We start from the raw sequence: 26,037 nt of genomic DNA on the forward strand, positions 1-26,037 counted from the left end.
AATTACAGTCCCAAATATAAGAAAAAAAAAAGAAAAAGAAAATAAATAAAAATTATTACAATCCCAAATAAATAATTAAATTAATTATTACAAGCCCGAATTTGAATTTAAATGAGGCCCAAGTGGGTTAACTCATGGGTTAGGCTTACTTGTTTTTTGGAGGGAAGCCCAAAAATAGGCTTTTAGTCCCCTTTTAGTTGCACAGCCCAGTTGGGCTTTAGGATCGTCCTAAGCAGCTCACGTCCAAGCCCAGCAGCAATTGAAGTGACTCAGCAACACAGGCCCAGCAGAATCTGCAGCGAAGCCCAGCAGAAAAGGGCAAGCCCAGGAGCAGAAGTTACAAGCCCAGCGAAATTGAGATTACTAAGCCCAGCTCAGTTGGTTCAAGCCCAGCAACAAAGGTTGGAACAGAGCCCAGCAGCAGAGGGTGCACAAGCCCGGCAGCAACAGAAATAGGCGAGCCCAGTTGACAGCAGCAGGCTTTGGCTTGGCAGCAACAGCACAGCACAGCTTGGCAGAGAAGGCACCAGCAGCAGCAGCACAGCCAAGGTGGTACCTGCAATGATCACAGAGTGCAAAGATAGTCAGCCAAGATAGTCAGGCCAAACCTGCAAAGATAGTCAGGCAAGTATGCAATGATTGCAAGCAGAGGGTTGCAATGATAGTGAAGCAGGCCTGCAATGATTGCAAGGCAGAGATGCTAATGGAACTCAGCAGTGGCAACACCACTCCCCGGCAGCGGCGCCAAAAACTTGGTGTGCCAATGGAAAACACACAGAAACTTGCAAGTATACAAGGCCAAGTTTATAGAATAGAAGGAAAGCAGGGGAAAGTCCACAGGGAGTGGGAGCACTATAAGAGAAACCTAAGCTAACAATGGAGACAGTGAGCAAGACAAAGTAATATGGCATACAAAGTGGCAGAAGTAAAGAACCAAAGCAGCAAGGTAAAGCAAAGCAGCAAAGAAAACAACTAAGAACCAAGGCTTGGAAGCCAAGGGCAGAGGTGAGTTTGTGCACTGACTTCAGTGCACAATAGGCTTCAGAATGCAAGAACTAAGCAAAACAGTAAAGGAATGTAACTAAGCAGTGAATAAAAGCAGAGCAGGAATTGTAAATGACTGAAGAAAGGAATTGTGGCTAAGCTAAGGCTTAGATTCCACCTTGTGTCCTAATCAAATAGCATATTCCTAGGTTGAGTTGAGTCCTATGCATACAATAGAAAGGAAAGAAAAACAGCTTGCTAACAGAAATACCCCTAGTATTGACTGTCTTTTGACAGCACAATCAATCACAAGCAATCATAGCACTGCTTTCTTCCCAATGCACAAGAAAAACAAGCATATGGCATCCTATCCTAGCAATTTACCATTTGACAGTGCACCAAGGCTTCATCAAAGCCTTAGCTTGTTGCTAATTAGCTCATACTACACATGATAATAACAATAACATTCATAATATAAGATAAATTAAACACAATAATCAACATTCAAAATAAATCAAAACAAGCACAACTTTCACTGTTAACTGCATAGATGAACTGAAATTTGGAATTGCATGAATTTTGTTTCAAGTTTCTACTGGCTAGTCCAGAGAACATCCCCTCCCCTCTCTCACACAAAACATTACAAATATATACTCCCCCTATCAGAATTAGGGTTCCAACCCCTTTTCCCCAAAAACAGAAAATTAGGTAAAATTGATTTACCTAATGTGTTGAGATACTCACTCCATCTCGTCGACCCACTCTCCAATTACTTCTTCTCGTTCATCTCATGCTCCAATTGTTGCTTTAACATCACTTATATCCCCAATTTCTCACCTAGGGTTTCAGTGAGAAGAGAGATGAGAAATTGGAGAAATTAGTGGTTGATAAAGAGATAGCACGTGATGGTGATGATGGGCTTAGGTTTAGGGTTGGTTTGGTGGCGTAGATGGTGGAGTGATTTGGGGAGAAGATGGTGGTGATGGAGACGGACATGGTGGTGGTACGGGTTCTGAAGGAAGAAGAGATGGAGAAGAAAGAAGAAAGGTGCGTTTGGCTGGGTATAGGGGGTTCGATACTTGGGTGTTAGGCGGGTTCAGCGAGGTTTGATGATCTGCGACAAGGAGCGATGGATGGGAAGATGGTAGGTGGATCCAACGGCGATACGGAGGTAAGCGTGTAGCGACCGTCGGATGAAGGGATGTAGCAAAACGGACGACCCAAGATGGAGATGGGCGTTGTGATGTAAAGCGGGGGCTTCGGAGTTTGATGTGCGATGATGGAGCGACCGTAGGATGCTGAAATGCTTCGATCTGACGGCTGAAATCCGAGACGGGCTTGGATATAGAAAATGGGTTTGGGAAATGAGTTTGGGCTTGGAAAACCTTGAGCCCACTTCTTCTTTAAGAACAACTTTCTTCTTCTTGAGCCCATTTCCAGCTTTTTGGACGTGCGCTCCATTCTTTGCGGCTTCCTTGCGTAATTTCTCCCGGCTTTTCACCACTTTTCTGCTCTTTTCCGCTCCACAATTCATCCAGACTTTATTTATTACCTAAAAATGCAAAATTAAGTAAGAAAAGTATTTATTCTTGAAAACAATGAAAATACAGAATATGGGATAAAATGTAGAATTAATGCACAAAAGATGAGTTAAATGCCAACAAAAAGGGATAAATATATACAACATTTGGCACTCATCAAATACCCCCAAACCTGAATTTTACTTGTCCTCAAGTAAAACAAAACTAAGGAAATCCTAACTATACCACTGTCGCTGGTCTCTCGAATGCATTTAGCGTATGCACTAAGCCTTTTAAACCACTAAGTGTCCCTAGTGGACGAGTTAAGTCTCGTGAAGGTTTGCTTAGAACGTACCTACAAAGTTCTAGGTCAAAATATAAGCTCAGATTCCATCAAATGTGACATGTGCAAAACAGTTTAAGCTCACAGCAAAATGGAGATGTCAATCTAGCTATCAAAGGCACAATCCTAGCACTGATAACAAAAAAAGACATGTGATAAGAGTGTAAAGTGTATCTACACATGTGTAAAGAAAGATCTGAAGTTATGACTACTAATCACCAAGAGATAGTTTCTCAGGCTAAGAACTTAGGTCGAAATCTAGCTAGCTGTCCGGACTTTACGAGAATTGTGAATGAGTTGGAGGTATTTCACAATTACTCGCGTTGTACATCAATGGCATACACCCTCCTTGCTTATTACAATGAAACAACAAAATGACTCTTTACATGACTCTTATTTACATTGACTATTCTCTTTTTATTTTTGGAACAAGAGATGATGGAATTGATAAATACTTGATTTTTTTGGAAACACTTTTGATACATGTACAAAAGGAAACAAAAGATTACATGACACTTTGCAAGAGGTAGCCCTTTTTGATGCACCCAGTTAAATTCGATGGTTGTCTTTCTTAATGTAACCTCCACCTTCTATCCCAACCAACCAAAGAACAAGCTAGTCAAGTTTCGTTCAGTATTCTAAAGTGATTGGCAATCGTAACTTCCTATCAAACACCTTGAAGATGGAGGCCATACATGTATTGGTAGATCGTGCGCGTGCAAATTTCTTATCACTATGTGAATTGTGCTAGAATCAGGGTGCCTAAATATCTAGACTAAGACTCCTAATAATTACATATTTGCACAAGAGTCAACATTTCAAGGTAAATGAGCTCCATTTTTATGTTTTTTTCAATTTTTCATTTTTTATTTTCATTTTTCATTTTTTTCAAAAAGAAGGAGTTCTTGTTTTCAATTATGGCATATTATCAAAGTATCTACTTTTCACCCCCAAACCTAAACTAAACATTGTCCTCAATGTTTCAAAATATGAACAAAATTATAATACAACATATGAAGAGGATCATGTTGAGTAGAGAAAAAGGAAAGAGAATACCCGATTTCGGCGAAAGCAAGATTAGAACTCCGTTATTCAAGGAAAAAAATCCAACATATTTCAGCCGAGATCATATTGGATTAGCAAAATATATACAAAAGGAACAAAAGGGTTTTAAGAAATTTTATCTACTGGATTATATACAAAAAATTCACCATACACCAAAAGTCTAAAGAGTTGAGGATCAACCCAAAAGACAAAGTGTAGCGGTTTCAACAACTTCACACATGAAAGAAAAGCACGTGAAGCTGTGAAACCAAATGAGCTACCCCCAAACCTGGATTTTACAGAAGATATAATTTTGAAAACAAAATCGCGCAGTTTTGGGGGTTCATCATGCACAAGATCTAACTCAAAGTGTACTTTGCTATGGACGGGCAAACATGCCAACTGTGGTTCCTCCAAGATATTATATTTAAATGCAAGATGGTCCAAGAGGACTTGGGAAGCACACAGTTCCAAACCTAGATTAGGCATTCTCAGAAAAATTGGTTTTACAATATTGGTACAAACCAAATCTAGGTTGGGTGGAAGGCCATCAGATTGTGACTCATGTAGGAGAATAGGCACGTCATTATCAATCAAATCAAAATCTCCTAAATCATCTACACATGTCACATCATGCTCACAATCATCAATCAAATTAGCAAGTTCACAATCAGAATCATCAACATCATCAACAGATTTGTCCTCATGCATCGGCAATTCAATGGAAACATCATATGGAATACTAGAAGAGATATCATTCATTAAGGTCTGGGCAGAGAAGCCTAATGTATTTGAACCCAAAGGTTCCACAACATCATCAGTATAGACATGTTCTTCTAATATAATATCATAATTATTATCATCCTCAACAAAACAAGAGTGTCCTTCCCTAAAAACTATAGTGTTTCTATTCCACTCATTTACCTCTAGATTAGGTTCATGTTCAATATGACTATCATGAGTAAGGTTAAAAACACTATTTTGATAATTAATTTCATTAGGGATAAAAATGCTGCTATGATCATTCAATGTATGCATTTCTAAACTAGCAGTGTTTTGTTTGAGGAGATTGATGTTTTCCATTATAGATTGCATACAAGGGCTCATGTGAAATTGTTCGTCCTCCCCTTGTGGTGATTGATACATGGGTGCATGGTCGTTAGGGTCTATAAATGGTTGATCGCAACCTTGAAAAGGTTGATTATGGTCCCAATAACCACCATCATAATAATCTGTAGGTTCTACAAACCTTGGAATTTCTCCAGTCCGCCTAAATTCATGGAAAATATAGCAATTCGCAATAGTGTGGTCTAAGCCATCACATGCGGGACATGCATAGATTTCAGGTTGCCTAAGAAAATTAGATGTGACAGATTCCTCATGTGATTGCATTTCTAAAGCTGCGATTCGAGCTTCTAATTGATCGATCAGAGATGATTGTGAAAGAAACCTACAAACAGATCCCCGGCAGCGGCGCAAAAAACTTGGTGGGTTTTGAAAGAAACCTACAAACTGACCTGCAAGTGCACAGGGTCAGTTGTAGCTAGTGATGGGAAGAAAGGGTTTGTCCACAGGGACTTGGAGGGGGCTATTGAAGTTTTCTAAGCTAAAATGGAGCTGAATGGAGGCAGTAAACAGTAGCATGCAAGGGCCTTTGAATCCACTACTTGATCCTAAGCTAAGGCAGTGCCTAATCAAATCATTGTTCTTGTTTCATTTCAGGGAAGATCATAATGGATGATTTTCTTGGCTAATCTTTACTCACTTGCCCCTAGCATCAGCTGTCTTCTTACAGCACAGCTGATCACAGGCTTGTTGTTCAAGAAGCTATCTATCACCCTAAGACAGTTAAACACAGTCCTTCAAATGGACTGAATTCTTAGCTACCATCATTCTTTCACCCCTAGAATCAGTTGTCTTCTTACAGCACAACTGATCACAGATGCCTTCACTCAAGTAGATATTATCAGTCCTATTAAATTTAAGCACTACAAGAACAGTTAACATGATCATGGATTATCCTAGCATACAATTCAAGAGCTTCATCTAAGCCTTAGCATATGAAGTTAGAACATATTGAAACTAATTAACAACTGGAATTGAAGTTGAACTAAAACATTGAACTGAAATTAAAATTGGAATTAAACTGAAATTAACAGGACATTAAAATTAAACCTACTCAGACCCAAATTGGGGGTTAACTTGGCTAACCCAAGAACACCTCAACAGTAATACCCAGCCCTCAATTTATACAAAAAAGGAATGACGAACCCTAATTCCCAAAACCGAGAAAACTAGGGTTAGGGTTTACCTAAAATTCTTCACCCACGTCGACGACCCATGCTCTCTTCTTGTTCCTCCTGCTCTTCCCATGCTTCTATTGCTTCTTCTTCCATCTCTGTCATGCCTATAACTCTATTTCCCTAATTTCAAAACCCTAAATTTGAGAGGGTTTGTGAAACTAGCGAAATAGGCTAATAGGATGGATGGGTTTCTGGTTATAGGTAAAGTAGAGTGATTTGGTGGCGTAGATGGTGGAGTGATTTGGGGAGAAGATGGTGGTGATGGAGACGGACATGGTGGTGGTACGGGTTCTGAAGGAAGAAGAGATGGAGAAGAAAGAAGAAAGGTGCGTTTGGCTGGGTATAGGGTGTTCGATACTTGGGTGTTAGGCGGGTTCAGCGAGGTTTGATGATCTGCGACAAGGAGCGATGGATGGGAAGATGGTAGGTGGATCCAACGACGATACGGAGGTAAGCGTGTAGCGACCGTCGGATGAAGGGATGTAGCAAAACGGACGACCCAAGATGGAGATGGGCGTTGTGATGTAAAGCGGGGGCTTCGGAGTTTGATGTGCGATGATGGAGCGACCGTAGGATGCTGAAATGCTTCGATCTGACGGCTGAAATCCGAGACGGGCTTGGATATAGAAAATGGGTTTGGGTAAGGGTTTTGGGCCTTGGGTATGCCAAGCCCATATCTTCTTTAAGAACAATTCTTCCTCTTCAAGCCCACTTCTAGCCTTTTGGTCTTGTGCACGACATTCTTCGCGGCTTCCTTGCGTAATTCCTCCCGTCTTTTCACTACTTTTCTTCTCTTTTCGCTCCGCAATTCATCCAAACTTTATTTATTACCTAAAAATGCAAAATTAAGTAAGAAAAATATTTATTCTTGAAAACAATGAAAATACAGAATATGGGATAAAATGTAGAATTACTGCGCAAAAGATGAGTTAAATGCCAACAAAAAGGGATAAAATTATACAATATTTGGCACTCATCAATCATTACACAACATCAAAGTCCAATTGTATCACAACTTTAACAATAATACTATGGCTATATGTATCACTCCCCCTTAGTTAATACTTTATCTCACAATGAAAACCACTCCCCCTTACATAATGATCCGTAAACCATATGTATTTGTAGTGTGAACTACACATTAACTTTCTCTCCTTTTGTCAATATAAATTGGCAAAGGTACGAAAACTAGTGGGATCATAATGAAATTCTCATAGAGATACTTCATGACTAAAAGAGAACATATCAACCTTGTTTCGATGATTTCACATAGTCGAAACTTAGTGTATTCATCAAGGAGTTTATAAAGATACAAGAAAACTCCTAAAATATTCCACACCCGCACTCCCCACAAAGATTTGGCAATTAAGCAAAAGTTCAATTAAGAACTCACCCCCATAAAATGTCATTCCCGAAAGGAACAACAAGAGCGACCTTACTTTCACAAGAAAAGAAGGATTTATTGGACATTAAAAAATTACATGAAATATGAACTTGTACCCAGAAAACTCAATTAAATTAATCACAAAAAATCCTATGATTAATTTAATCGGAAATGCTCTCAACATAAGAGAACTTACGGAGCCATACAATACTTTCACATAGAAGTGGATCAGGGAAAGATCAATACTGCGGAATATTCAAAGATTCATTCTATTTTTCATCAATATTTGCATAATGATATCATAGACTTAATCTTTGCAAATCAAAAGTTCATCTTATCTTCCATCAATATTTTCATAATGACATAATAGGTTTAACTTTTGACATATATGGGACAATCGTAGTTCACGGACGCAAACACACATATCCCGTAACAATTTTTGCAATATATAAAACCAATAAAGATTAATACTGCAAAATCATCTTCCAAGTAAAGTTTAGAATTTAAATAAATAAATCTAAAAACATTGCAAGATGAAAATCGTTGGCAATAGCAATGTGTAATCACAAATTAAACTATTCCAAACCCTAGTTATCCTTCTTAAAACATAAGATAAAATTCTCATAAGAAGTTTCCTACAAAAAATAAACACAGTGAGAGAAAAAGAGTTTAATCATCATCTTCATCATCGGAAACCATCCAAGAGGCTTGAACAATATCCATGTCTTCCTTGATTTCGGGAAACTTAGTGGCAATTAATCATAATTGTTCTTGCACACATTTTACCTTGGGATTGATCTTACACACACCCTTGTAAATTTGTTAGGAGACTCAAGGTGGTAGGATGAAAAGAACCGTCAAGGGATTTACATTTTTGTCTTTGCAAGCATTCTTCTTCATACATTTGAAAGTACAATGACGAACAAGTTTAGGAGTTCCAATGGAGTTGCCAATAGGAGTAATAAAATATGCTCGAAATATTGCTCAATTAAGCAAGGAAAGTATAACTTCTTGTTGGATGATGTCATTGAGAGCATTTGAAGAATGATGACTCCAAAAATATCAAGACTTCGAGAACCCAATTCAAGGAGATAGACTAACTCCGCAAACTCACAACACCACCGAGAGTTCTCAATTATGGAGGGACAAATATTAGATATACCAAGTTTCCCGAAAGACGTTAAGGCAAGACTAAGATAATTAGTAGGAAATTTACCTTCAATACGATCAACACTCTTGCCACAAAGACCATTAGAAATGGTTTCATACGATGGTATTTCTTTCCTTGGTCTAGGAAGGGAAAAATTACCCAAAGGAATTTTGGTAATCCTTGAAATAAACTCTCTATTAACAAGAATCCTTTATCTATTTATCATGGTCTTGAATTCCATGTCATCCAGATCAACATCATGGATGTTAGCATAGAAGATTCTTGTTAGAGTGTCAAAACCTTCACCAAGACCATTAAAGATGTTTCCAAGATTAAATTTCTCATAAAAAATCAAATCTTCTTTATGACCACTAACTAAATCCAAATTCTTTTCTAGAATGAAACCACTAGAAGAAATTCTTTCAAAGATTTTACTACTAGAATCATTAACAGATCTAATTCTAGAGTCTTGATTCATGCTAGAAGAGAATGAATCCAAGTTTTTTCAAACCTTCTTTGAAACCTTGAAATTTCCCATGATATCTAAAAATTAAAATAAAAAAGAAGGAAGAAACTTACTTGAAAAACTTCTTGTGGATGAAGACAACCCTCTGCCTCCCTTGGACCTCCAATAAAAAAATTTAATGGAGTTGAAAACGTGAACCCTAGAAGAGACTAAGTTCACGTATGCGGACAAGGGAAGAATGAAGTAGGGTACGCGTACCACAAGTCTTATATACCCATTGATGGGCTTGGACCCGTTCATGAACCGCGACCACAAATAGAAAGTAGGATTTACAAAGACGTTCACCTACCAAGATTCACACACTTTAAAGAAAATAAATATAGTGCAGTAAAAGGATAGTAGTAGAATTTGAAAAAGCGGGAGTCGAACAACCACACCCAATATTTCGCTTAGAAATCTGTATGGAATAACTCTAATATACTTTCAAGAGAATCAACTAGACAGTCAGGCTCAATCTTAAGAAAACTATATCATAGAGTTATATCTCAATTTCTCAATTCAATCTGCAATCAAACAAATAGGAATTTGGGAGCCCGATTGAATATAAGAAATAACTTGGACGATATCAAAAACCAATATCCAAGTGTCAATTAATTTAATCAACAACCAAAGGTTGGATTCACAATTGGTTAAACTGACGCACAACCTGTGATATTTCAATTATATAAACAAATATAATGCGGAAAAGAAATAACACAAATACCAGAAATTTTGTTAACGAGGAAACCGCAAATGCAGAAAAACCCCGGGACCTAATCCAGATTTGAACACCATACTGTATTAAGCCGCTACAGACACTAGCCTACTCCAAGTTAACTTCGGAATGTAATGTAGTTGAGCCCTAACCAATCTCACACTGACCAAGGTACAGTCGCATTCCTTACGCCCCTAGAACCACGCCGGATTCTGCGTACTTGATTCCCTTAGCTGATCTCATCCACAACTAAGAATTGCTACGACCCAAAGTCGAAAACTTGATAAACCAATGTGTCTCACACAGAAAAGTTTATGATAATATATAAATCCGTCTCCCACGAATATACCTATGAGTTTTGTTCCGTCTTTTGATAAATCAAGGTGAACAAGAACCAATTTATATGCCAAACTTATATTCCCGAAAAACATCCTAGAAATATCAATCACCTCACAATAATCTTAATCGTATGGTAGCGAAACAAGATATTGTGGACTCACAAACAATGATACAATGATGTTTGTGATTACTTTTTATCTTGCCTATCGGAGATTAAATCTCAAGCAAATCTTAGAGAAGATAGTACTGAATACAATAGAAAACAGCAAGATCAGAACATGCAACTACAAAGAAAATAGTTGGGTCTCGCTTCACAATCCCAATGAAGTCTTCAAGTCGTTAACCTACTGGGTTTTGGAAAACCTAAGGTTAAAGGAGAATCGACTCTAGTCGCAACTAGTATCACATAGGAGGTGTGGGAATTATGTTTCCCAGTTGCTAGAGTTCCCCCTTATATAGTCTTAAAATCGGGTTTGCAATAAATGTTACCTTGGTAACAAAGCATTCAAAATTCACCGTTATATGAAAACCTGATTTGGCTCAAGCTAATATCTTTTAACCGTTAGATAGAACTTAGCTTGTTACACACAAATGAAAAGTGACTTCATTTAGATATGAGTAAGCGTACCTAAATGTGTACACCTTGTTGGCTCAATAATAGTTAACCGAAGTTAGCCATATGAACACTTTCATATCAATCATATTCATCTTAACCATAACCAATTCAAATAACTCAAATGAAACTAGTTCTATAGTTGTTGAATTATTTATATTCACATAGAAGTATACAAGATACAATTGAAGCAAAATCGATTTTGATTCACTCGAATCTATTCATGAACATTATAGCCACGGTTTGAAAAAGATTGCATTCCTTAATATATAAATGTATTAGTTCATGAAAAAACTGATTTTCGAATATAACCTACTCAAGTATGCAAATGGGTACGCATACCTAAGTAGCCGGACATAGTTTGGGTTCGCCAACGCGCATACCTTCCAAACTCAGTTGAATTTCGGGAACTTGAAACTCACGCCAGTACGCATACCGGTACGCATACTAAGTTCCCGGACTTTCATTAACCAACCAGTACGCTTACGGGTATGCATACTATGATTCCCGAACTTGGAATAAGTTGCAACACTTAGCATACAAGTACGCATGCCATATCCAATCATGGTTATTTGTTCTAAACTCCCATTTCAATCATTGAAACATTCTTAGAAGACGACAACAACTGTCTCACACAAACTATTAGCTCAAAGAAATTTTCAAGTGATCGAATGGTCAATACGAAACATTCCGAGTCTACATCAAATGATTATCTCACACAAATCATGTAAGATGTTACAAGGCGATTTTCACATGATCATCTTTTGACTTTCATCGATAATATAAGATGAACTCAGTTAAAACGAAAGCTTACTAACACATATTTCGAGAAATATGTAAGCGAGTTAAACTCAGCTCCAAATATCAAATGTGTATAATCGAAGTCTATATAGCTATACGACTTGTGTCTCAAATAGGAGATAAAGTAGATAGACTTTTGAGTGATAGATGATTTCAAGTCTCCAGATACCTTTTGTTGATGAAGTTCTACAAGCTACCCTAGGTAGTTCTTCGTCTTCAATTGATGAACGCCGTGAAGTCTAATGATCAACTACACTTTCTATCCTAATCCGAGACTTAGCTATAAGTATACTAGAAATCAAGACTTATAGTTTTGACAACTAAACTTGACAAACAAGCTTGAGATAGAAGCGCTTGCTAGTTCGACCGAGCAGTGCTCTAACAATCTCCCCCTTTGTCAATTTTAGTAACAAAACTATCAACACATATGAATTACAAAATAAATAAACTTTGTAGCTTCTCATCCAAATGCTTGATTTCCTTGGTTCTTCAACATTACTTGAAATCATCGTCACTTCTAAGTACTCCGGTGATTCTGAATGTGTTCAACTCAGCATCATAGTTGTTGAAGATACGTAGCTATAACGATATATAAAAAAAAGATGTTTTCGTATTGTTATTAGAATATCATAGTATTATTACACAGCATCAAAGTCCAATTGTATCACAACTTTGACAACAATACTATGGTGATAATTATCACTCCTCCTTAGTCAATACTTCATCTTACATGAAAACCACTCCCCCTTACATAATGATCCGTAAACCATATGTGTTTGTAGTGTGAACTACACATTAATTCTCCCCTTTTTTGTCAAGATAAATTCGCAAAGGTACAAAAACTAGTGGGATCATAATGAAATTCTCATAGAGATTCTTCATGACTAAAATAAAAAATATCAACTTTGTTTAGATGCAATCATATAGTCGAAACTAAATGCGTTCATCCATGAGTTAATAGAGATACAAGAAAACTCCTACAATATTCCACAGCAGCACTCCCCTCAAAGATTTGGCAATTAAGCCAAGTTCAAATAAGAACTCTCCCCCATAAAATGTCATTCCCGAAAGAACAACAAGAGCGACCTTACTTTTACAAGAAAAGAAGGATTTCTTTGGACATTAACAAATTACATGAACCATGAATTTGTATCCAGAAAAATTAATTAAATTAACCACAAGAGAACCCATGATTAATTTAATAGGAAATGCTCAACATAAAAGAACTTACGGAGCCGCACAATACTTTCACATAGAAGTGGATCAGGGAAAGATCAATACTGCGGAATATTCAAAGATTCATTCTATTTTTATCAATATTTGCATAATGATATCATAGACTTAATTTTTGCAAATCAAAAGTTCATCCTATCTTCCATCAATATTTGCATAATGACATAATAATGTCAGAGCACTGCTCGGTCGAACTCGCATGCGTTTCTATCTCAAGAATGTTTGTCAATGTTAGTGATCAAAAATATAAGTCTTGATTTCTAGTCTACTATAGCTAAGTCTCATACTAGGATAGGAAGTGTAGTTGAGCTCAAGAACTCCATGGCGATCATCATACAAGACGAAGAACTACTCAAAGAACTGGTGGAACTTCATCGACTAAAAGGTATGTGGATACTTGAACTTATTTATCACTCAAAAGTATATCTACTCTATCTATTATCTTGAGACAAAAGTCGTTTTGCTATGTAGACTTTGATTATACACACTTGCTATTTCGAGCCGAGTTTATCTCGCTTATCTATTTCTCGAAATATGTGTTGGAAAGCTTTCGCTTTGTCCAAGTTCATCTTTACCTAGTGACTAAAGTCATGTTATGTTTCAATCACTTTGAAAATGGATTGGACAAAAAATGGTTTGTGAATAACAACTATGTAACGTCCTCTAAGAATGTTTCAATGATTGAAATGAGAGTTTAGATTACATAACCAATGTTGGATATAAGCATTATGTGGCAACACATATATGTATAAGTCCTTATTCCTTGAACCAACGTATGTGTACTTTGTTGATCAGGAAAACCGGAACAAGAGCTGTGAACTCAGTCCGCGAACCTAGTCCGCGAACTGGCGGAGGTTCTCATCCCGAGAATATCTGCTGGAGTTTGTGAACTCCTTCCGGGAACTTAAGTCCGCGTACTTGAGTTGGTTATATCTAAAGACGATTATTTTTGAACTTATATTTATATTAACTAAGGAATGCAAATTGGAAACTGCGGTTTCATGAATCGATTCGAGTGAATCAAATCGTTTTTGCTTCGATTGTGTCTTGTATAGTTATATAAGATTTATACAATTGAAAAACTATCTAACTATTTCATTAGAGTCATTTAAACTAGTTATGGTGAAGAAGAATATGGTTAATATGAAAGTGCTCATATGCCTAACCATTTGGTTAACTACTGTTGAACCAACAAATGTACATGTTTGGGTACGGTTGCAAAAACCTAAAATCGTGAATTTCATTGTGTGTAACAAGATAAGTTTTAAATCCAACGGTTGAAACATATTAGCTTGAATCTAATCAGGTTTTCATCTAACGATGAATATTGAATGCTTTGTTACTAAGCTAACATTGATTGCAAATCGTGATTTGAAAGACTATATAAGGGAGAACTCTAGGAACTGGGAAACCTAATCCCCACACCTCCTGTGTGATACTAGTTGTATATGCTAGAGCCGATTCTCCTTTAACCTTAGGTTTCTTCTCGAGACCCTGTAGGTTAACGACTTGAAGACTTCATTGGGATTGTGAAGCCATACTGATACTACTTTCTTGTAGTTGTGTGATCTGATCTTGTTGATTCTATCGTGTTGAGTACAATCGTAACGATTGGCTTGAGATTGTTATTCCGATTGGCAAGATATAAAAGCAGTCACAAACATATTCATCTCATCGTTTGTGATTCTACAATATCTTCATTCGCCGCGTCGATTAAGATTATTGTGAGGTGATTGATAATACTAGGCTGTTCTTCGGGAATATAAGTCTTTTTTATCAATTGGTTCCTGTTCACCTTGATTTATCAAAAGACGGAACAAAACTTGTAGGTATTTCTGTGGGAGACAGATTTATCTATTATCGTAGACTTTTCTGTGTGATACATATTTGTTTATTAAAGTCTTCGACTTTGGGTCGTAGTAACTCTTAGTTGTGGATGAGATCAGCTAAGGGAATCAAGTTTGTAGTATTCTACTGGGATCAGAGACGTAAGGAGCGCAACTGTACCTTGGATCAGTGTGAGATTTATTTGGGTTCAACTACAATCTAGACCGAAGTTAGTTTGTAGTAGTCTAGTGTCTGTAGCGGCTTAACACAGTGTGTGTTCAATCTGGACTAGGTCCCAGGGTTTATTTGCATTTGCGGTTTCCTCGTTAACAAAATTCTGGTGTCTGTGTTATTTTTTTTCCGCATTATATTTTGTTATATAATTGAAATATCACAGGTTGTGTGTTTGAATCAATCAATTAAAATATCCAACCTTTGGTTGTTGATTTACATTGATTGACACTTGAACATGGTCTTTGGTACCGTTCAAGTTATTTCACATAATAATCAGGCTCACGGATTTCTATCTGTTTGATTTGCTGATTACATTGTGAAATAAAGATATTAGAACTCTTTGATATACTTTATTAAGATTGAGTCTAGTTGATTCTCTTGAAAGTATATAGGAGTTAGTCCATACATATTGCTAATCGAAATATTAGGTGTTCTCGTTGTACCCCCGCTTTTTCAAATTGTCTTAGCTTTTGACATATATGGGAAAATCATAATTCATGGACGTAAACACACATATCCCATAACATTATTTTTGCAATATATGAAACCAATAAAGTAATACTGCAAAAATCATCTTCCAAAAAATACAAATGATCTTAGAAGATAAGTACTCCAAGAATCCAAGTCCAAGAAGTGGAACAAGTGCGACGAAACAGAGCAAAACACTCAAAAACAAGAGTCGGGATAGAGACCAATCTTAACTCATCCAAATTCAGAAATTCTCATCTCTATTTTGAAGAACATTCAAATAGGAAGAGAATGCAAAAATAATGATGTCATTCCGAGTTCGGCCGAAGAAGTTACGGCCAAAACAAGTTTACCGAAATCGACATCTACAGGATAGTATGCATACCGGTTTGGAAACGAAATTTCATGACCTGGAGCAGTATGTAAACGGGTTTACGAACTAAAACCCTGGATTTTGATTTTAAATGATGGTATGCATACCTGGTATGTGTACCATAAATTCCAAACATCCCGAACTACTATTTTCAAACCTAAACAATTAAGAATCTTAAACACAGATCAAGTTAGGTAGAAATGAATGATAAGCAAGGTCATGGATAATTATAAGTACTCTAAGAAAATAAATAAACACACAAATCTTGCTCAAGTTTATAGACATACCATTTTAGAGGAATCCAATCGAATTCTACGACCTTACCAAAGATTCAAAATCATACCTGACACAATATGTGTGCCCCAATTCTCGTGCTTCCCCCACCGTATATGATGGACATATTTTTGTGTCCGATTTGTCTCGATTCTATATGTTTATAGTGCTCATTTTGTACTTATTATGGTGTTTTATGTCTGTGTAGGTATTTATGGCCAATAAACATTTTTGGAAAAATCGGCTCGAAAAGTTGTCTAAAGCACCCGAAGGAAATGATATTGGGATCCACAGTTTGGATAAGGGGCACCTCCAAGGTACCCCTAAGTAATATGTTAAAGGCACCCCTAATCTGGATAGGGGGCGCCTTTTCATATTCACATTCAAATGGAGTTTTTGGCGGGAATTAATGGCAGCAGCGAAGCAAAATTTGAAGTTGGATTTCTCGGCAGATTTGGAGAGATTCAATTGCATATTTCTTATGGGTTGTGTTAGAGCATTTCTCGGTTGAACCCACTAGCGTTGGTATGTCAAGTTAGTTGTCAATTTTAGTTTCCAAAATGCATTCTTGATTTAGTATACTATAGATAGTTTCAGACTAGATTAGGTCTAAGAAGAGTTATTCTTGAAGGATGAAGACTGAAGATTACAAGAAGACATCAACAAGGACTTCATCAACAAAGGTATGTGGTGATTGATTTCATTTGGATTCTTTTTCAATTCTACCTTTCTAATCTATCGAAACAAATGCTCACTCTATGAAACAATTCTTATGACGGAAACTATACATTTATGTATATATACTTGAAGTTATTTGAGCCACGACTTTTGTGACAATAACCTTTATCCTTGGAAAGGTTCTCATGTTATAGTGAATGATCTTACGAATTCAACGAGCCAAGAATCACTCAATTCCGAGTTATAACGATGAAGTTATGAGTGATTTATTAAAGTAACAATTATAAGTGTTGCTGTAATTGTTACAGTTCGTTAGTAGGAAACAATCCATGGACTGTTTGTAACGGCTCACGGACTTGTGCCCAATTACGTGACTAAAAGGCATTTTTGGTCAAGTTGGTGATGTTTCCTTATCTAGGAAAGATGGCTATTAATCCAAACATATTTGGTTACCATATTAAAGTGTTTGTGATAACTTTTAATTCCTGCCTAAGTTAAAATGTGATTTATTCACATAAATATAATATTTGCTAATTAATTATTTATTGAATTACTTTGGCAAGAGTTTGTAACTTAGGTAAGACTCCCAAAATTAGGAGAGTCTTGAAAAAGGAAAATAGCTTTGCTTTGATTTTAAGCTACCTTTCATTATAAATAAAGGGTTCGTGAGTGCTACACGTTTTTTATCCCCTTTCGAAAATTGGTGTAAGCTCATAAGGTTGTTTCCATGTCTTTTGCTCTTCGTGAACAAGAGTGAGATAAAAGTATTTGTATTTGGGATCACAAAGTCGAGTTGGATTAATCTTCGTGATTGATTATACAACTTGTAATCTAGGTTTTTCACCTCTTGTCTATTCTAAGGTTTTCTCTTCTGATATAAAACCATTCAAGAGTTGTTGATCATAAACCTTAGGTTTTGATAAATTTCAGTTTCTGATCGTATACCAACACTAGTTAGTCGAAATCGGAAGCTAGAAAGAGAACTTCGATTAAGGTATCTCGTAAAAATCCTTAAGAAATTTTAAACAAGATATCTCTAGATTTATTCTAGTTGTTCTTGTTGTAGAATAATTAGGTTTCTCTTCCATTATTGAAGAGTATAATAATCCCTAATCTACAAGTTTTTTTTGATATTACTTTTACCTTGTAATTATTTTTATTAAAATAAACACAAGATTTCCAAAACCTTGATTCACATATAAAGGGAAATCAAACTGGTGTTTTGTGCAAACAAAATATCAAATCGTATCAATCGTGTTGTTGTATCTTCTAAAGAGAGCCTTGGGTTCTGCTAGAAGATTTACGAGAAGAATTCCTAAAGACAACCGGTGTTGTGTTAGGAGTTCAATAAGTGCTGAAGCAGGTATTACATCTAGTCCGAATAGGTAGTAGGAAATTGGTGTAACAACTTACAATTAGTGTGTGTTTATTCTGGACTAGGTCCCGGGGTTTATCTGCATTTGCGGTTTACTCGTTAACAAAATTTCTGGTGTCTGTGTTATTTCTTTTTCGCATTATATTGTTTATCTTTATAATTGAAATATCATGGGTTGTGCGTAAGTTCAATCAATTAGGAATCCAACCTTTGGTTATTGATTAAATTTATTGACACTTGGATATTGGTTTTTGATACCGTCCAAGTTATTTATTATATTCAATCGGGCTCGCAAATTCCTATTTGTTTGATTGCAGATTGAATTGAGAAATACATAACTCTTTGATATAGTTTTCTTAAGATTGAGTCTGACTGTCTAGTTGATTCTCTTGAAAGTATATTAGAGTAAGTCCTCTCAGATTGCCAAAACGAATTATTGGGTGTGGTTGTTGTACCCCCACTTTTTCAGGCTGGACCTGTTAGAGCATAACAGGGTTGATGTGTATGATTGGATCAAATAGATTGGGATGTATAACCGTGTTGGAGCGAGACATAGGAGGTGGAAATTTATCGAGTTCTGTTGGTGACCAGGGACAGTTTTAGTCGGAAATATGACGTGGAAATGGATTGGGATTCACTTGATTCGTCAAAACAGGTTTGGCACCATCTTTAGATTCGAAAAAATAGGTTCAGATCTTCGAAACGATCAAAATAGGGTTGGATCATTATCGGAAGTTTATACTCATGGAAAGTGTGTGGAGATAAGTGTTACTAATCGTTTTCCCGTAGTCTACGTAATGTATACAGCTCAGAGGATTTGATGCTAAGTGGTATCGATACCTTTGTTGAACTGATAATGCTAAGTAATAAAAGATATTCAAGATCACAATAATAACGAAGAACACAAATATAATGTAAAAGCTTCTAAGTTATCATGAGACACAAGAGATTACGTGGTTCAACATTTGTCTACGTCCACGGGGTAATGAGTGATTATTTTGTATTAAGTTGTGGTGGTTACAAGAGATCTTAATTGCTTCCCAAAGTAATAGAGAGAACTCAAGTTGAAGTAAATACTTAAGTTCTAAAAATTAAAGAGGTATAAGCTTAAGACTAGATCTTCTCTCCTTAATATTGAATGCCCTTATTTTGTTGGTGAGGCTTGGTATTTATAGCCCCTTCTGCTTCAGGTATCCTTTGCTTCCTCTGGGTCCATCGTCTGCTGATATACCTTTCGTACCAATGGTACCTTCATCCACCGCGTACCTTCTCCAGTCGTATTCCGCCACCTTAGATGGCCCACATTCCTTCGGGAACTACCCAACCTTAGTACAGGTTGTACCTTCGCTCACCGCCAGCTTCTGCCAATCGGGTTCTGCCACGCCTTCTCTCTCCACGTGCCTTGATTCATGCGTGTAGATAAGAGATTTGTTCATTTAATGCTGATTAGATGCGTCATCTACCTCCGTCCCTTCTCCAGCTGCCTCTTTGTAGACTAGGATTTTACTCTTCTCATATTAACCGTTTAGGCTTTCTTTCTTGGGATGAAATAAAGTAGATCTGCGGAGGTATCCTTTGCTACTCGGGCTTCTCTGTCTAACGAAGGCTGCACAGTTGAATTTGTATGTGGCCACTAAGATCGTGACACGTGCTCCACAGAATATTAGTTTTCACAATAAGGAAGGAAAATTTGTTGTTAGATTCAATAGTATCTTAGACAGAGTCTGAGACGTTAGATTTAGTTTGGGAGACGCGTGCAGAGAAAGTCAGAGAGAATTATTCTCGGGACTTGCTGTGGAAGAAAAGAAGATAAACTCGGGTTATTTTAGGACCCTCCGGCTACATAAGGGTGAGGTCGAGTCACCGAAGGGGGTTACGTACACTTTGGGGCAATTACAGAGCAAAAACACAAGTTGCGGAGCGAGATACACCAGCAGGAGAAGAAGAAGAAGCTGAAGAACAATAGACCAAACAAGACAGTCGTTTCTCCAGTCTTAATATTTGTAACAGTGCTATAGTGCTTACAACAAAAAATGGTATATTCTATTTTATCAATTTTATTGGAATTATTTTATGATTATTTGCCTTCATTGAAAATTATTTTAGCTATTTGAATGATTTTTGTTAAGTAATTGTTATTTCTTTTGATAAAGCATACTTGGACTTAGGTTTTTGATGTTCTATGATTCGGATTTACACTTGTTATTTTGAGAATCTACTTGTTTCAATAGTTTAGAAACAAATTGAACGTGAAAATTGCATAAAAATAAATATTGGATTAAATCACTTTGAACTTGGAAAATAGTGGAATCTTAGCCTCAGTGTTCTTTTAATATTGATATCAACTTTGTCAGTGTTTGTTATAATTATTAGTGAGTTTCCTATTTTAGTTTTGAGTTTAAGTCTAAAGTTATCCTTCACAAGTTCGAGAATCGAATCACTCTTTTTACCACTTTCTACAATCACATCAGTATACATAACAGGGCATTCCTCGGTGAGCATGCACTTACAACACACTCAAGTTGTGTTGAGGTGAACAATGTCTTGCTCACCACAAGTGATTGAAACATACTTTTCCGCAACTATGGATTTTTCACCATCTATAGTTTTTGGCTTCTTCTGTTTCACTTTTGGATTATCATGAAAAAGATCGCTTTTAGAACCTTTCACATCCACATCCATTTTTCGAAAGAACTCTTTAAGTTCCAACATCATGGATACTGCCTTCTCCATAGTCATGGAATTTTCTAGGAGATCATTCCTTTTCACACTCAAAGCATCATTGACTTCCTTTGATATCCAGTTCTGAGTGTGTTTAGGAACAACCATAACCTTCTTCCCATTACTCTCTTTTAGAATTCTCGGAAGATAATCGGATTGACTTTTCTTTTGCAAGTTAGTTTTTCTCCAATTAGGAGCATCGGATCTTGTCTTCTTCTTTACGAAGTTATCCTTTTGATAACCATTACGATTGTGAAAAATATTCGTATGATGTTTATAGGCAAATATAGGTTTATAACAATACTGATTTCTTTGCCTAAAGGTTGGAAAGTTACAACCTGTAACGTTAAGGGGGTTAGCCTTAACATATGATCTTGGTTTCACAACTTCTTGTGATTCCCAAACAAGAACATCATGAAGTTTTTCATTCTTTATGCGGAAACGACATCTCCTTTCCAGAAGACCTTTATTTCCGCAATAGTGGCAAACATAAGGAATATTCTTACTATTAGAGCACTGCTCGGTCGAACTCGCATGCGTTGCTATCTCAAGCATGTTTATCAATGTTAGTGATCAAAACTATAAGTCTTGATTTCTAGTCTACTTATAGATGTCTCAGACTAGGACATCGATTGTGTAATTGAGCCTTAGACTTCACGACGTTCATCATTTGAAGACGAAGAACTACTAAGGAGAGCTTGGGGAACTTCATCAACAAAAGGTATGTGGAGATGAAACTCATCTACAACTTGGAAAGTCTATTTATACTCTATCTCCTATATTGAGAAATAAGTCGTGTTACGATATAGTTTTCTATTATACACGTTTGAGATTTCGAGCTGAGTTTAACTCGCTTACATATTTATCGGAATATGTGTTGGCAAGCTTTCGCTTCGACCAAGTTCATCTTATATTCTTGATGCAAGTCAAAAGATGATCATGTAAAAATTGTCGAGTAACATCTTACATGGTTTGTGCGATACAATAATTTGGTGTAGACTTGGAATGTTTCGTTATGATTATTTCAATAACTTGAAAATTGCTTTGATGCTATTAATGTGTGAAAACGGCTATTGTCATCCTCTAAGAAAGTTTCAATTATTGAAATAAGAGTCTAGAACACTTAACCATTATTGGATATGACATGTTGTGTACTCTTGCACATATGTAATCCATGTCCGGGAACCATCGTATGCGTACCTGTAGGCTTGAGAAATCCGGGAACCTAAGTATGCATACCCATTCGCGTACTGGCGTTAGGTTCATGTCCGAATATTTCTGCTGGGTTAGAAGTACGAATACCTATTTGCGTACTGGCGAAACCCGATCTTAGTCCGGGTATTTCAGGTATGCGTACCCATTTGCATACTTGAAGGTTAAAGTTCTAAAATCGGTTGTGTATATGAACTTAAACATTTATATAATAAGGAATGAAATCTTTGCAAACCGTGGCTATAATGTTCATGAATTGATTCGAGTGAATCAAACCGATTTTACTTCAATTGTGTTCTTGTGAATATAACAATTGAAAAACTCTTTAACTAGTTTCATTTGAGTCGTTTGAACTAGTTATGGTTAAGATAAATAAGGTTGATACGAGAGCGATCATATGGATAACTTCGGTTAGTTATTATTGAGCCAACATGGTGTACACGTTTAGGTACGGTTACATAAACCTAAATAAAAGTACATTTTATTTGTGTGTAACAAGCTAAGTTCGATCTAACGGTTGAAATATATTATCTTGGTTGAATCAGGTTTTTCATCTTACAGTGAATATTGAATGCTTTGTTACCAAGGTAACTTAGATTGCAAACCCTGATCTGAAAACTATATAAAGGAGAACTCTAGCAACTGGGAAACCTAATCCCCACACTTCCGTGTGTTACTAGTTGCATAAGCTAGAGTCGATTCTCCTTTAACCTTAGGTTTCTCACGAGACCCTGTAGGCTAACGACTTAAAGATTTCATTGGGATTGTGAAGCCAGACCCAACTATTTTCTCTGTAGTTGCGTGATCTGATCTTGTTGTTTCTATCATGATTGAGTGAGATCGTAAGATTGGATTGAGATTTATATCTTCGATAGGCAAGATAGAAAAGTAATCACAAACACCTTCGTCTAATCGTTCATGATTCCACAATATCTTGTTTCGTTAATTGATTAAGATTATTGTGAGGTGATTGATAATACTAGGCTGTTCTTCGGGAATATAAGACCGGTTTGTAAATTGGTTCCTGTTTACCTTGATTTATCAAAAGACGGAACAAAACTCATAGGTATTTCTATGGGAGACAAATTTATCTATTCCAATAGACTTTTATGTGTGAGACAAATTTGTTTATCAAGTCTTCGACTTTAGGTCGTAGCAACTCTTGGTTGTGGTTGAGATCATCTAAGGTAATCAAGTGCGTACTATCCTGCTGGGATCAGAGACGTAAGGAGCGCAACTGTACCTTGAATCAGTGTGAGATTGATTAGGGTTCAACTACAGTCAATTTCAAATTTCATTGGTAGTATGCTAGTGTCTGTAGCGTCTTAATACAGTGTGGTGTTCAAAGTTGTACTAGGTCCCGAGGTTTTTCTACATTTGTGGTTTTCCTTGTTAACGAAATTCTGGTGTCTGTGTTATTTATTTTCCGCATTATATTTTGTTATATAATTGAAATATCATAGGTTGTGCATTGTATCGATCAATTAGGAAATCCAACCTTTGGTTGTTGATTGAAATTGATTGATCCTTGAACATTTGTCTTTGGTACCGTTCAAGTTACTTCTTTTATATTCAATCGGGCTCGCAAATTTCTATTTGCTGATTGCAGATTGAATTAAGAGTTAGAGATATAAACTCTTGTATCTACTTTTCTCTAGATTGACTATGACTGTCTAGTTGATTCTCTAGAAAGTATATTGGAGTAAGTCCTATCAGATTGCCAAACAAATTGTTGGGTATGGTTGTTGTACCCCGCATTTTCAATTGGTATCAAAGCAGGCAAACACATTAAATACCTTATAAGTCTGTGTTTGTAACAATCTGTGTTCTGAGGACCTAAGAAGTATCTCACAAGATAATGCATATTGATATGTCTTCCAAAGGTTCTGATTACACCAAAAATCTTGGGTTTGCCTCAAAGGATAACTCCTTAGTAGATTCTTCTGAATCCCGAGGGAAAAACAAGATCTATGAGACCGTGTCGGATCTGAAATGGAACTCACCAGATCAGTAAAAAAATCTGCTGAAATCATTAATTTTCAAGTTTCTAAAATCAAGAATCTTGAAGAATAGAATGATCAGCTTATTGATGAATTTGACAAATCTCTTGAAAGAGAACGTGAACTCTACAGCTTCCTTGAATTTCTCTCTAACAATATCGAAAAAATGATTCAAAAAACTACTGTACAACGAGAAAATATTAGTATGCTTGAAGATACTGTTAAAGAATACCCAATTAGAGAAGAACGTTTAGTCAAGGCTCATTCATCAGAAATTAATAGTTATCGTGTTGAAAAAGAGAAACTTATTGCATCTCTTCGATATGCCCGAGAACAGCGTAACACCTTAAAAAAGGAAAACTCTGCTTTGATGAATAAGTCATCTTATGCACCTTCTTATGATACGTGTGACTACTCGTTTTCCCATAGTCTACGTAATGTATACAACTCAGAGAATCAGATACTAAGTAGTATTGATGCCTATGTTGAACTGATAATACTAAGTAGTATAATATACTCAAGATCGTAATAATAACAAAGAACACAAATATAATGTAACAAACCATGCCTCTGTTCGCAATAATATACCATGCCTCTTTTAGGTTATCATGAGACACAAGAGATTACGTGGTTCGACTTTAGTCTACGTCCATGGGATAATGAGTGATTGTTTTGTATTATGTTATGATGGTTACAAAGATCTTAAATGCTTCCCAAAGTAATAGAGAGAACTCAAGTTAAAGTAAATACTTAAGTTCTAAACATTAAAGAGGTATAAGCTTAATACTAGATCTTCTCTCCTAGGTATTGAATGCCTTTGGTTTGTTAGTGAGGCTTGGTATTTATAGCCCCTTCTGCTCCAGGTATATCTTTGTTATCTTTGTATCCATCGTTTCCTGATATACCTTCCGTACCAATGGTACCTTCGTTCGCCGCGTGCATTCTCCAGTCGAACTTTGCCACCTCAGTTGACCCACGTTCTTTCAGGAACTTCCCAACCTTAGTACAGGTTGTACCTTCGTTCACCGCCAGCTTCCTCCAGTCTGGTTCTTCCACATCACCTCTCTCCACGTTCTTTGATTATGTGTGCAGATAAGATATTTGTGCATTTAATGCTGATTAGATTTGTTATCTAACTATGTCCCTTTGCCAGCTGCCTCCCCCTTGGCTAGGCTTTACTTTATCCATCTTGACCGTCGAGACGTTTTTTCTTGGGGGAAGATAAAGTAGACCTACGAAGGTATCTTCCGCTGCTCAGGTTCCTCTGTACAACAAGGACTATACAGGTATCTTATATGCGGCCACTAAGATCGTGACACGTGCTCCGCGGAATATTGGTATTCACAATTTTCCCCTTTTCTTTCATATTCTACCGTTTGGTAGGATTGGAAGAAAACTTCCATTACGCCGCCATTTTTGCACGTATCGATTGGGTGGTCCCCACATGTCTTTTCATGCAATAACTTCCCCTTGAATTTTGGGACATCCAAATTTTTGGATTCTCCAGCCGCCTATAAGAAGAGAATATAGAAGAGGAATTTTCATTAACTCATTTTTCTTCCTCTCAAACTGTCGCTTTCTTTCTCTTTCAGATATTTTCTCCTGCTGTCAAATGCTATTCTTCTTTTTGGTTTGCCAAGGCTCTGGTTCAATCATTTGATTATCATATACAAGTAAGTGTCACTCTACTTCTTCTCTTCTCTTTTGGATTTTTATTTTTGGGATCGTTCTTTCTTCGGCTTTGGTTTAACTGCCTTTGATCGCCATTGATTTTTTTGGATGACTTCATGCGTTATTTGAAGCTTTCGTTGTGTTCCCCATGTTGTATGAGAGTTTGGACTTGTCATCATTTCGTATTTTGATGTTGATTCTGCCATGTTATTTCTATGTCTGCAACTTTATCCGTGGTGGTGGAAAATCTCTGATTTCTCCTTATGATGAG

The sequence above is a fragment of the Papaver somniferum genome, chromosome 6, assembly GCF_003573695.1.
Source record: "Papaver somniferum cultivar HN1 chromosome 6, ASM357369v1, whole genome shotgun sequence".
Lineage (NCBI taxonomy): Eukaryota > Viridiplantae > Streptophyta > Magnoliopsida > Ranunculales > Papaveraceae > Papaver > Papaver somniferum.